Below are 13,856 nucleotides of genomic sequence, written 5' to 3'. Positions count from 1 at the left end.
GCACATGCTAATACTAATTAGCGCAGGCAAATTGTACAATTTTATTTAGGACTTTAGTAAACTGGAATAATTCACAACTCGTATGGGATATCCACCGATCTACATGACGTTTTGCAGTTGGCCTACATCGAGTGAAGCCCGAGTAAGACCGTAACAGGAGGGCTAGTTTAGCCCGCGTTTATTTATCAGGATTTCAGATGGTACTCGACGGCGCACCGTTTGGCTAATGAGTGAGAGGAAGAGATGAAGGGTAAGAGCCAGAGATTACTTGTGATGAATAAATTATGTGAGGTGAGAAGCTTTTGAAAAGGAAAAGAACCTTCACCCCCCCCCCCCCCCCATCCTTCCCTTTAAAGTTGTCTAAAATACTCTCAATATTCATGGGCGCGTTAGCTGCATTTCTCAGCCGTCTGTCTTTCGGGAAATGCCTCTCTCCTGTGCAGAGTTAATACACCTATCGTTGGCAGAGAACGGCAGCAGATTCGACGAATCTGCCAGCAATTAGATGCCAATCTGTGAAATAAAATAATACGCGAGCCAGAAGCGAAACGCCCCCGTTCTTCAAGCGCACAAACACGAATCAGAAAGCGAAAGCCGCAGCGCGGCATGCCGCGGTTCCTCTCTTATGCCCGCGGGGAAGCCGGTGAGTTATTGAGCAACCTCTCGGTGACAATACGAACAGTTTTATTGCACCAACAAACGGAGAGATGGGATCTTATGTATGAGCAGTAAACATGATATAACGGTGCGCTCTCGCTCCCTGTCGGCCTCTTTTTCTTGCCCTGACAAGCAATCCGTCTGAAGAGCGGCCCCACGGGCGATCCCCCGCGCATCCTGCTAATGCTTTCTTAATTATTGCGTATGCGTGATGTAATTAATTTCATTTCATTTTTCTTTGACGTTGTAAGCTGTATCGCTTTCAGTTACCCTGTAATTACCCTATAATCTTTCATTCTTTACTTTTTGAATTTGTGTGTTTTAGCCCCAACAATTGCTAAGAACTAATTTATAAATAAATAAGGTATAATTATAATAATTAATAATAAGTTAATAATTAATAAATATATTAATAAATAATAATGACTAATAATAATCAGTAATAAGTTAACAATAATTAATAAATATAATAATAATAATAATAATTAATAATAATAATAATAATAATTAATAATAATTAATAATAATAATTAATAAATACAATAATAATTAAAAAATATAATAATAATTAATAATAAGTATAATAATTAATTAGTATAATAATTAATAATACATATAATAATTAATAAATACGATAATTAATAGCACTAATAAATAATAATTTCTAAGTACAATAATTAATAAATATGATCATTAAGAAATATAATAATAATAATGAATAATAAGTATAATAATTAATAAATAAGGTATATAAAAAATTGGCCAGCATTACTTTTTATTTAATTTATTTATGGATTTTCTCCCTATTTAGCGTAGCCAGTGGTAAAAACACGCTGGAACCAGAGCTGGGATTTCGAATCAATCGTATTGAGTCTCAGTTCTGCCTGCCGGCTGGGCTGAGCAGCCACATGAACACTAATTGGCCTGTTTTTATTATAGGGGTGGGATTGATGGCGCCTGCACAGCAACGGGAAAAGAGTGCGCTGATCAGGTCGTGTCTCTCCATACACAGTGCTGATCCGCATTGCACTTTTCAAAGTGTAGGTGACAAAATGCATACAGCGGCAGTCCACATGTCGGAGGGGGCATGGGTTAGCTTCGTTCTCCTCAATCAGAGCGGGGATCGGCATTGGTGGAGAGGAAGCGTGACGCAATCGGGCAATCAGATGCGCTAAAAGGGAGAAAAAGGGGAGAAAACAAAAATATATAAAATGCCTACAGGTACCAAGGGTGAAAGGCCCAGCTGGCATCTAAACCTCAACACTATTTGTAACAGAAGTTGAGCAGGTGTGCCCACAGAGCTGTGGCTCAGTAAAGTCATTCCACCCCTATGTCCAGCACCAGATCTTATCTGATGGTCAGCAGAGCTCTGGAATGAAAATGATAGTCCCTCAAAGTGAATTTTTGTCGGATCTTGATTATTCTCTCTAAATTGCCCTCATATTTCACAACTCTATTACAAGTGAGGTCAATAATGCCTACAAGACCCAACCAATATGATCCTTGGTCTTGAAATACCTCAGCTTTGTTTTGACCTTCAAATGTTCCTAGAGAAAGTACACCTATCTGTACATACATTTATTGATTACCTTGCAAGTCGTCGCCAAGCTTCGATTGATGAAAGCCTTGGAGCCTTGTGAAGCCTGGAGGCTAAAGAAAGAAAGTAGAAGAAAGAGACATACAAGCTTTTGAGAACAAGTGCATCAGGAAATTGCTAAAAGTCTTATGAAGGAAGATGATCACCACTGAGCAAGCGTACATGAAAGCCAGAACAGAAAAGGAGCACCTGTTACATGTGTTGAAGCTGGATTGACATCATCATGACATGAGTTGCATTATCAAGGGCTAGAGAAAGTTGACCAACATGTGCTGCCAACCATCACAAAGGCTGACATTGCTGACCTTATATAACATACTATACACTGATCAGCCATAACATTAAAACCACCTCCTTGTTTCTACACTCACTGTCCATTTTATCAGCTCCACTTACCATATAGAAGCACTTTTTAGTTCTACAGTTACTGACTGTAGTCTGTCTGTTTTTCTACATACATTTTTAGCCTGCTTTCACCCTGTTCTTCAAAGGTCAGGACCCCCACAGAGCAGGTGTTATTTAGGTTGTGAATGATTCTCAGCACTGCAGTGACACTGACATGGTGCTGGTGTGTTAGTGTGTGTTGTGCTGGTATGAGTGGATCAGACACAGCAGTGCTGCTGGAGTTTTTAAATACCGTGTCCACTCACTGTCCACTCTATTAGACACTCCTACCTAGTTGGTCCACCTTGTAGATGTAAAATCAGAGACGACCGCTCATCTATTGCTGCTGTTCGAGTTGGTCATCTTCTAGACCTTCATCAGTGGTCACAGGACGCTGTTTGCTGGATATATTTTTGGTTGGTGGACTATTCTCAGTCCAGAAGTGACAGTGAGGTGTTTAAAAACTCCATCAGCATTGCTGTGTCTGATCCACTCATACAAGCACAACACACACTAACACACCACCACCATGTCACTGTCACTGCCGTGCTGAGAATGATCCACCACCTAAATAATACCTGCTCTGTAGTGGTCCTGTGGGGGGTCCTGACCATTGAAGAATAGCATGAAAGGGGGTTAACAAAGCATGCAGAGAAACAGATGGACTACAGTCAGTAATTGTAGAACTACAAAGTGCTTCTATATGGTAAGTGGAGCTGATAAAATGGACAGTGATATGGCTGATCGGTGTATAGACAAATCATATGGATATACAGTTAATTGTTGCTCTAGACACCTTGTCACCTCCTAAGACCCCCACTTGCTCTTTCAGAGACACTTCAGCCCAATCGTCCCATAACAATCTGTCCCTTACCAAGAGTCACCTACGTCTTTATGCCTCAGCATATCTGCTGCATTCAACCATGTAAACAACAAGCAACTACCATCAGCCCAACGTTTAATATACAGCTGACTGAAGACAGTACACATACACAGTTGTTACCCAATAGGCACTGCTACCCTGCACTTGATTATATTATATGTTTAATTTGCTTGCATGTAAGAGGATATTGAGGTAATTGCAAAGTTGACTGCTGCTCTTACAATTTAAATATTAAACTATAGCTGAACAGCAGCTCTAAACGGAGGTCAGACGCATTAACCTGGAATGCATTACGCCTGTGCTCGCCGATGCCAAACAACAAGTCGAGTAGCAAACAAAACGTCAACCTACGCCTCTGTGATTACACTTTACATTAGCAATACACATATTTTAAATGCATTTTTCTCCTAATTTAGCAAAGCCAATTAGTCTTCCGGTGCTGGGAACCCTGATCCCGTCTTCTTATTCGCCCATAGTTATATAGATTCACGCTTGGTGTCAGTCTTGCACAAGGAGAGTCACACACTGATCTCTACATTCCTCCACTTCTGTACAGGCCCCTCGGGCTGCTAACCAGGGGCCTTATACAGCCCCCCTTTTATCTTTTAGTTTGGCCTTTTCCCATCCAGCAGGCAAGTGGCACTGTGCCTGCAGGGGGTGCCCGGCCGATTTCAGCTTTGGTAGGCTAGCGTAATGGACCAATGCGCCACCCTAGTGCCTCAAAATATTACTCTCAAGTGTCACAGGCTTCCAATTTTGTAGCAACCGTATGGAAAACGTCCTTTTCTTTTCCGCTAGCAGGGTCCATAAAGACAGGGTTTGGTGTGGAGGAATTTCAGCGGCCTGTCCAGACCCTTTTCAGTTGAAGGTCGCTGGGGGTCTGGTTCCTTTAAACACTGGACGCAAATGTGATTGCAGGGATTCAGAAGATCATGTCTGTCTAGACACTTGGCTGGATGATAGCACTGCACAGATTAGGCTAGAGCAATAGACCAACACACCACTCGAGTGCCTCAAAACATATATAAAATAAGGGTCCATAAAGACATGGTTTGTTTCTACACATACTGTCTATTTTATCAGCTCTACTTACCATATAGAAGCACTTTGTAGTTCTACAATTACTGACTGTAGTCCTTTTATTTCTCTACATACTTTTTTAGCCTGCTTTCACCCCGTTCTTCAATGGTCAGGACCACCACAGGACCACTACAGAGCAGGTATTATTTAGGTGGTGAATCATTCTTAGCACTGCACTGACATAGTGGTGGTGTGTTAGTGTGTGTTGTGCTGGTATTAGTGGATCAGACACAGCAGCGCTGCTGAAGTTTTTAAATACCGTGTCCACTCACTGTCCACTCTATTAGACACTCCTACCTAGTTGGTCCACCTTGTAGATGTAAAGTCAGAGACGACCGCTCATCTATTGCTGCTGTTTGAGTTGGTCATCTTCTAGACCTTCATCAGTGGTCACAGGACGCTGCAAACAGGCGCTGTTGGCTGGACTAAACTCCAGCAGTGCTGCTGTGTCTTATCTACTCATACCAGCACAACACACACTAACACACCACCACCATGTCAGTGTCAATGCAGTGCTGAGAAGTCCCACCACCTAAATAATACCTGCTCTGTAGTGGTCCTGGGAGAGTCCTGACCATTGAAAAACAGCATGAAAAAGGGTAACAAAGCATACAGAGTGCTCCTATACGGTAAGTGGAGAGTGGACAGTGAGTGTAGAAACAAGGAGGTGGTTTTAATGTTATGGCTGATTAAGGTGTTTGCTGTAATAAATATGCAATTTCATGCATTTTACCAAAGGGTTGAGAATACAGAGTGATGCCTAGGCAAATAGATTCAGTCATTTAATGCCCATGTGTAATTTATCAAGTGTGACAGTAATTTCATTAATTCCGCATTTAAATGCTGATTATAAATTAATATGACTGAGAAGCAAATATTAATTTGATTTATTTTCCATTTTGGGAGTAACCACAGTGCTACAATGAGGAAAAGAGAGAGAAGAATATGCAGACTTTTCTCAGTCGTGTCAAACACTGTGGCCAAAAGTATATGGACACTATGAGATGTGTGTATAGGAGCCTGACCTACAAACAATATGAGCCACAGTCAGACATCCCAAGTTGCAAAAACTCATTTCATTTATGTTCCCTACGTAGTGCACTAGATAGTGAATTAGACAATTGGTTTATGTTCCCTACACAGTGCACTAGATTGTATATCAGATCACGGATTTATGTTCCCAACATAATTCACTAGATAGCATTAATGTTCACTACATAGTGCACTAGAAAGTATAACTAGATGATGATTTGTGTTCCTTACATAGTGCACTAGATAGTGTATTGCATAATTAATTATGTTCCCTACATAGTGCACTAGAATGTATATCAGATCACGAATTTATGTTCCCTACTTAGTGCACTAGACAGTATATTGGACAATTGATTTATGTTCCCTACACAGTGCACCAGATTGTATATCAGATAACGGATTTAATACGCGTGCGTGTGTGTGTCGCTCTTGGCCGCTCGTTCTAGATTCCGGGAGATTTTATCTGACTTGCGGGCATCAGGAAGCCGCTATGTATATGCGGGAGACTCCTGGAACTTCCGGGAGACTTGGGACGTCTGCACAGTTGCCCTCTGTTGATCCGTACCAGACGCCAAAGCCTTCATGTCCTTTGGCAGTGAAGAGTCTTGGCCGCCCAACTACCTGCTGGCGGTTCGTGCCTGGTCCTTCCTCAGACCACTGTTGGTGGGTGACGGACATAGGATAGCTGGACATTCCATTCAATTCCGTTTAGTTGAGCAGTTGTGAGGTCAGGCATTGATGTAGCTTGCATTTACATTTACCTTTTCAGCACTTAAGGGCAATTAAGGGTTAAGGGCCTTGCTCAAGGGCCCAACAGTGGCAAACTGGCAGTGGTGGGGTTTGAACCAGTGACCTTTTGATTACTGGTGGTCTTCTGGCAGCTACAAATGACATGCTAATGTTATTCCTAACTAATATTGAGAACCAGTTCAACTCTAAATCTTTGATTGCTGTTTTTAAAGGTCCTGGTGTTCCCACAATAAGGGCTTTTAAGCGCTGCAGGTGATTTTGTGACTGCTCAGCAAAATAATTTATTTGGGTTCTGTAAAATGCAAAATATTGCAGTCATTTGTGGTTTCAAGCAACAATGCTGATGCCAATGCTAATATGTGGGGGATTAGAAATGAAAACAAAGAGAAAATTACCACAGACAGCCGTGCCAAACTGCTCACTAAGCCAAAACTATGATATGTGCTTTAACTGACCGAGTATTAGTGTTGGTTATAGTTATTAGAGTAATTCATTATGATTAGCACTACTCTAGAATTAATAAGTGACCATGTGTAGATATCAACCTGTTTAGATTAGTGCATGTGCACCTGTATATTTAAAATGTATCTGTTTTTTTGCTTCTACTACCCCAAATTAGACAGTATGGAAAATGCAAATAAAATAAAAACATAGTGTTCCTTACATTTACTTTGACTTTTATTTGATTGCAGACGGTTTGAACCTGATATATTTCATGTTTTGTCTGCTCAACTTCCAAAACACATTCCAAAAAAACAGGTGATGTCAACAGGTGATTGTAATCATGGTTTGGTACAAAAGCAGCATCCAGGAAAGTCTTTGATAAGCAAAGATGATAAGATGATCTCCAGTTTGTCAACAAATGTGTGAGAAAATGATTGAAATGTTTAAAAACAATGAACCTCAAAGAAAAATTGGAAGGGATTTGCATATTTCTCCCTCTACAGTGCATAATATCATTAAACCATTCAAGGAATCTGGAGGAATTTCAGTGCATAAAGGCCAAGGGTGCAAGCTTAGCTGAACGCCCAGGATCTTCGATCCCTCAAGAACCGCCACTCAACAATAGCTGATATAACCACATGGGTGAGGGATTACTCTGGCAAACCTTTGTCAAGCGCTACAATACACGCTACAATGCACAAATGCAACTTAAAACTTTACTGTGCAAAAAAGAAGCCTTATGTTGACCATGTCCAGAAGTGGCATCAACTTCTCTGGGCTCGGAGGCATCTAGAATGGACCATCACACAAGTGTATTGTGGTCAGATGAATCAGCATTCCAGGTCTTTTTTGGAAAAAATGGACGCCGTGTGCTCCGGACTAAAGACGAAAAGGACTGTCCAGACTGTTATCAGGAACAAGTCCAAAAGCCAGGGTCTGTCATGGTATGGGGCTGTGTCAGTGCCCTTGGCAAAGGTCATTTACACTTACAGAAAAGTACATTGAGATCTTAGAGCAACATGTGCTGCCTTCAAGACGTCGTCTTTTCCAGGGATGTCCATGTATTTTTTTACAAGACAGTGCAAACCCACATGCTGCACACATTACAAAGACATAGCTGCGGAAGAAGAGGATACAGGTACTGGACTGGCCTGCCTGCAGTCCTGACCTGTCCCCAATAGAGAATGTGTGGAGAATTTTGAAACGATGACCCCGTACTGTTGCACATCCTAAGCCGTGTTTGCAGGAAGAATGGGACAAAATAAAAGCTGAAACACTAAATCACTTGGTCTCCTCGGTGCCAAAACGTCTTTTAAGTGTGAAAAGGAATGGCAACATTACAAAGTGGTAAATACTTTACTGTCCCAACTTTTTTTGGAATGTGTGGCAGGCCTGAAATGCAGGAATTGAGGTATATTAACAAATTAAATTAAGTTGAAGTTAGGCAGTAAATGTAAGGAACAATGCATTTTTAATTTATGTGCATTTTCCATACCGTCCCAACCTTGCATTAGATACCACAGACCATGTCCAGATGTCTTGTGGTGTCCGTGTCTCGGCGGTCCAGAGCTGTTTTGACAGCATATTATTAGACGGGTGGTCCTCATCTGTGTAATTATAGTACAAAAATAAATCACTAAATTATTTCACACCTTATTTGACTGTTAGCTTATTATAAGCTATCATTTTCTATTTCTCCAGTGACTAATTCATCATTATAAAATGTATTATTTTTGTAATGGTCGGATCTGTCTTGATAAATCGTCATGATGAAATCTAAGCCTTATTGTTATGACATGACGAATCATGCAGATTTTTCTAATGAGCTTATTCTTCCCAGCCTTCCTCCCCCGCAGTGATTTTTCGTTAACTGTGCTTCTATGAAATCTGTTCCTCTATGCGGAGGAAAAAAAAAGAAAAAAGACATGCTTAGATTTCCCAATCCGAGACGATTCCTCTCAGAATAATTGGTTCAATTAGCTTCGGCCTTATGCATTTTTCATCTCACCTCCGAAGCTGCGGTGCTGAGGAGTAATTGCCAGACATGGGACTTAATCAAATCTCAGACCAGTATATTTAATTACTGTGCTAATGACTGGTAATGACTATGCTGATAGATTCACACAGAGGGCTAGAGGCTTGAACTTGTGGCCCGTACACACACACACATATGAACAGGAACACACACTCCCACCCCCATCTCTCTGTCACATTACATATCGGTGACATATAGCTCTGGCTGGTACTCACCGTGGTGGTTTGGGGTGTTAAATGATTTAGAGTATTTACTCATTCCATCATGCTGCCAACGTCTCTTAGTCATACAGGTGCATATAAAACATTTGCTCAACCTTTTCAGCCATAAAATTAAAACCACCTCCTTGTTTCTACACACACTGTCCATTTTATCAGCTCCACTTACCACATAGGAGCACTTTAAAGTTCTACAATTACTGACTGTAGTCCATCTGTCACAGGACCACTACAGAGCAGGTATTATTTGGGTGGATCATTCTCAGCACTGCAGTGATACTGACATGATGGTGGTGTGTTAGTGTGTGTTGTGCTGGTATGAGTGGATCAGACACAGCAGCGCTGCTGGAGTTTTAAAAAACCTTGTCCACGAAGTCAGAGACGATCGCTCATCTATTGCTGCTGTTTGATTAATCTTCTAGACCTTCATCAGTGGTCACAGGACGCTGCCCACGGGGCGCTGAATGCTGGAGTTAAATAGGTCATCTATGTGAAGAGGGACTGACCATCCCTTAATTGAGGGGGGGGGGGGGGGGGGGGGGGGGGGAGTACATCTCTCACTATCTCATAATACCGTGATAGGAGCTTTACCCCAATCATGTGTGAAAGGCACACATGGCCATTGTAATTAATGGTCATTGTGATTTTCATATGGACCTGATCACCGGTTACAATGTTATACAGTGGGCCGGCTTTGGTTGTTATGCAAATTGTCTGCATATAAGGTTGGGTTATTCTTCACCAGCTCAGACTGAAGAAGTCACTTGGATAAGTGATGAAACGTATCTCTACAACAAACTGGTGTCCAGATGAACTGATTCAACTTTGTGGATTTGTGTACCTGGATTATTGAGCATTCATCAAGACATTAAAACTAAGCTTTACTTTAAAGTGAATAAATCCCACTTACACAGCTGTGCAGGTTAAATAGCTATTAACAGCATGTGTTAATTATAAAAGGCCGCTGATAAAATAAAAAGCGCCGATACGAAAGTCAAAGGAAAATTACTTTCAGTATGAATACGCGGTGGGTGGCTAAATTACAGGAAAAGGATTTAACGTGAAAACTTTGACTACTGAAACGACTCTATGAATACAGACTTATACTGTTCAGATATGTATGCAGTGTTCAGTATCTATCAAAAGTGGTCCAAGGAAGGAACAGTGGTAAACCGGCGACAGGGTCATGGGCGGCCAAGGCTTATTGATGCATGTGTGGAGCGAAGGCTGGCCCTTGTGGTGCGATCACACAGACGAGCTACTGTAGCTCAAATTGCTGAAGAAGTTAATGCTGGTTCTGATAGAAAGGTGTCAGAATACACAGTGCATCACAGTTTGTTGTGTATGGGGCTGCATAGCCACAGACCAGTCAGGGTGCCCATGCTGACCCCTGTCCTCCGCCGAAAGTGCCAACAATTACGTCACATGGATGGCCAGGTGTGGAAAACAAGTAGTGGCATACATTTAGAAGAAAAGGAACTCGTTCTCTTCTTTACTTTCCACTCATGGACTCAATCAATCAAAATTTACATTAAGAGCATTTTCATTGCAGCACACCCTGCCAGAAAAACAAACAGCGTCTTCAAACCCAGGCTGCATCTGGGGATGTTTATTTTGCCATGGTGCCCTTAACATAGGTCATTAGTGCCTGTTTTTCCTGCTGTTATGAATTTTAGTTGCCAAATTTATTGTATCAGAATTGACAAAGGGTATCCCAAAATATTATTCTACTTTTAATGCCCTGCCATATTTATGCTGACCTTGTCATTCCAAGACAATTCAGCTAGACAGCAGCGATGTGTGAAGAATCCAGACACATCCAGTTTTGCCAGTCAGATTTTTCTCTTTTACTTAATGAAGTATAACTCCATGGATCGGACTTGTTTGTCCAGCACATCCCACAGATGCTTGATTGGATTGAGATCTGGGGAATTTAGAGGCCAAGTCAACACCTCAAACTCATTGTTGTGCTCCTCAAACCATTCCTGAACCATTTTTGCTTTGTATCAGGGTGCATTATCCTGCTGAAAGAGGCCACAGCCATCAGGGAATAGCTTTTCCATGTAAGGGTGAACATGGTCTGCAACAATGCTTAGGTAGGTGGTACGTGTCAAAGTACGCCGGCTTGCCTGCTTCCCATAGTGCATCCTGGTGCCATGTGTTCCCCAGGTAAGCGATGCACACGCACCCGGTCATCCACGTGATGTAAAAGAAAACGTCAATCATCAGACCAGGCCACCTTCTTCCATTGCTCTATGGTCCAGTTCCAATGCTCACGTGCCCATTGTTGGTGCTTTCAGTGGTGGACAGGGGTCAGCATGGGCACCCTGACTGGTCTGCGACTATGCAGCCCCATACACAACAAACTGTGATGCACTGTGTATTCTGACACCTTTCTATCAGAACCAGCATTAACTTCTTCAGCAATTTGAGCTACAGTAGCTTGTCTGTTGGATCAGACCCTGTCGCCGGTTTACCACTGTTCCTTCCTTGGACCACTTTTGATAGATACTGACCACTGCAGACCGGGAACACCCCACAAGAGCTGCAGTTTTGGAGATGCTCTTACCCAGTTGTGTAGCCATCACAATCTGGCCCTTGTCAAACTCACTCAAATCCTTACGCTTGTTCATTTTCCCTGCTTCTAACATCAACTTTGAGTATAAAATGTTTACTTGCTGCCTAATATATCCCACCCACTCACTTCACCTGTCAGTGGTCATAATGTTATGCCTAATCGGTGTACATCTCCATTAATCACTTTATTCCAGGATTCCAGAGTTTTTGGGCACAAAGCTGCAAAGCACCAGTCTAGAGCAGAGCAACACACCTTGGAGGTCAAAAGAAACCACAGACACAATAATCCAGAAAGGCAATTCTGAACAATCAATGGTTCTGGTGCCATTCAAAACCACCGGATGTAAGAATGAAGAATCAGAAGGGTCAGAGCACAGGGTCAGCCATTGAACAGCGTCCCTGGAGCTCACAGGGTTAAGGACCTTGTTCAAGAACCCATAGGTAGCTCCAAAGCAGAGCGTGGATTTGAACCAACAATGTTGCAATTGATTGCCCAACGCTCTACCCACTAGGTTACCACTACCAGAAATTATGCAGTCGAGATTCCCACATTCACAGGGGTCAGCACAACTGAAATGCAGTGGCTAAGCCTCAGCCTGGGTGAACCACCTTTTTGATCATGGGATCTCCTCTGCCAGGGAAGTATGGCAGAAATACACTCAAGACAAGATGCCAATGCATTGAAAGGCACCACCACGTGAGGGCAATTTAGAGAAGCCTTTAATTAACTAAGTCAGATTCCCAGAAAATCCAATTAGACACAGTACAACGTGCCACTTACCCCCTTTCTTCACAGGCCATGAGGTGCTATTGAAGCCAGGAAAAACTGGCTGGTAAATAGTGTTATAATATAACTAAGAGTTTTAACATGTATTGACGGACCCCACCTGGTCCTTCATGTATTTCTGCTTACCATGGTGGTTTGGGGAATTAAATGATTCAGAGTATTTCATCGACTAATGAGAACACTGATGGAGGCTTTGCACCAACACCAATCAAAGTACCAGATAATCAGGCCTCTGCTACTGCTCCTGGCATTGAGGAGGTGAAGATAGCCATATTCAATCCGGAGTTTGCCAGGAAGACGTTGCTTCTCCGCTACTCTTCAACACCAACTCTTCAAAGCCATCATGAGGAAAGCATTTAAAGGCAGGAGAGAAGTACAACATGATAAAGAAAACTTTATTGTGACTTGATGTTTGCTGACAACAGTACCATATTTGCCGAGAGTGATGCCTAAGCCATAGATATACTTTGCTGTAAAGAATCGACGCAGACAAGACCAAGGTCATGACAACTAATGGATCGCATACCATTGTACACCTCGAGAAGACAAGAAGTTCAAATATCTTGAGTCACCGGTGGAGGAGGGACAAAAGTAGCATCCACGGCTGAGATACACAATAGGATCGGGCAGGCCACGTCAGCTTTCACCTCACTCAAGTGGTGCATATGGAAGAAACAGAACATGTCTATTAAAATCAAGATGCGTCTCTTCCGAACGCTGATCCTGAATCGGATATTCAGTGTCTGCGACAAATCCTGGAAGCTTCCCTCTGTGATTGCCTCAGAAACAAAACCATCAGAGTACAATCCAAGCAGCAACCCACGATCGAGACGGAAATTCGAAAAAGAGGATTACAGTGGTTTGGCCATGTATGCAGAATGACAGTCAGCAAATTACAGCATCGATTCCTCTCAAGGCAACGATCATCAGGCATGGCGACGCGTCATAGCTTATGGGGTTCCAGCGACACCCACAGCAGCGTACTGGCTCCAAGATCGCCCTCACCCAGACGCTGGCTAGGGATCTAAGAAGAAGACTCATTCCATCATGCCATCAACGTCTCTTAGTCATACAGATGCCTTTATCATTTAGAGCCTCAGTAAGTTCTACAGCTCATTCAAACCACTTATTCACATCAGATGGCATTTGAAGTGAGACAACCCACATGGGCGCAAGAAGGACGGACCAAAAGTAAGTGAAGCAAAGGATTAAACCTGGGCTACTGGAGGTCCTCAGGAGCATTACCACCCGCTGCACCATTGTGCCACCCAGATCATACACGACAACATTATTTAGACAGTTTTAAGACCAAGCCAAGACTTGCACCCAGGTTGCTACTACAGAACTACAGGAATTAAAGCACGGTTCCATTTTTAACACCCCCAAAAAGACTTTCAGAACATTCCGGACTG

General features: G+C 42.4%; 1 pseudogene; it reads right to left on the bottom strand.

Annotated features, from left to right (window-relative positions):
* Positions 1 to 12,167: 12,167 nt before the first annotated feature.
* LOC134303769 (U1 spliceosomal RNA) lies at positions 12,168 to 12,303 on the bottom strand (annotated as a pseudogene).
* Between the last annotated feature and the right edge of the window lie 1,553 nt (positions 12,304 to 13,856).

Source organism: Trichomycterus rosablanca, chromosome 26, assembly GCF_030014385.1.
Source record: "Trichomycterus rosablanca isolate fTriRos1 chromosome 26, fTriRos1.hap1, whole genome shotgun sequence".
In the NCBI taxonomy this organism is placed as follows: Eukaryota; Metazoa; Chordata; class Actinopteri; order Siluriformes; family Trichomycteridae; genus Trichomycterus; species Trichomycterus rosablanca.
The sequence above is the reverse complement of the archived record's forward strand: the minus strand, read 5'-3'. Positions and strand labels throughout refer to the sequence as shown.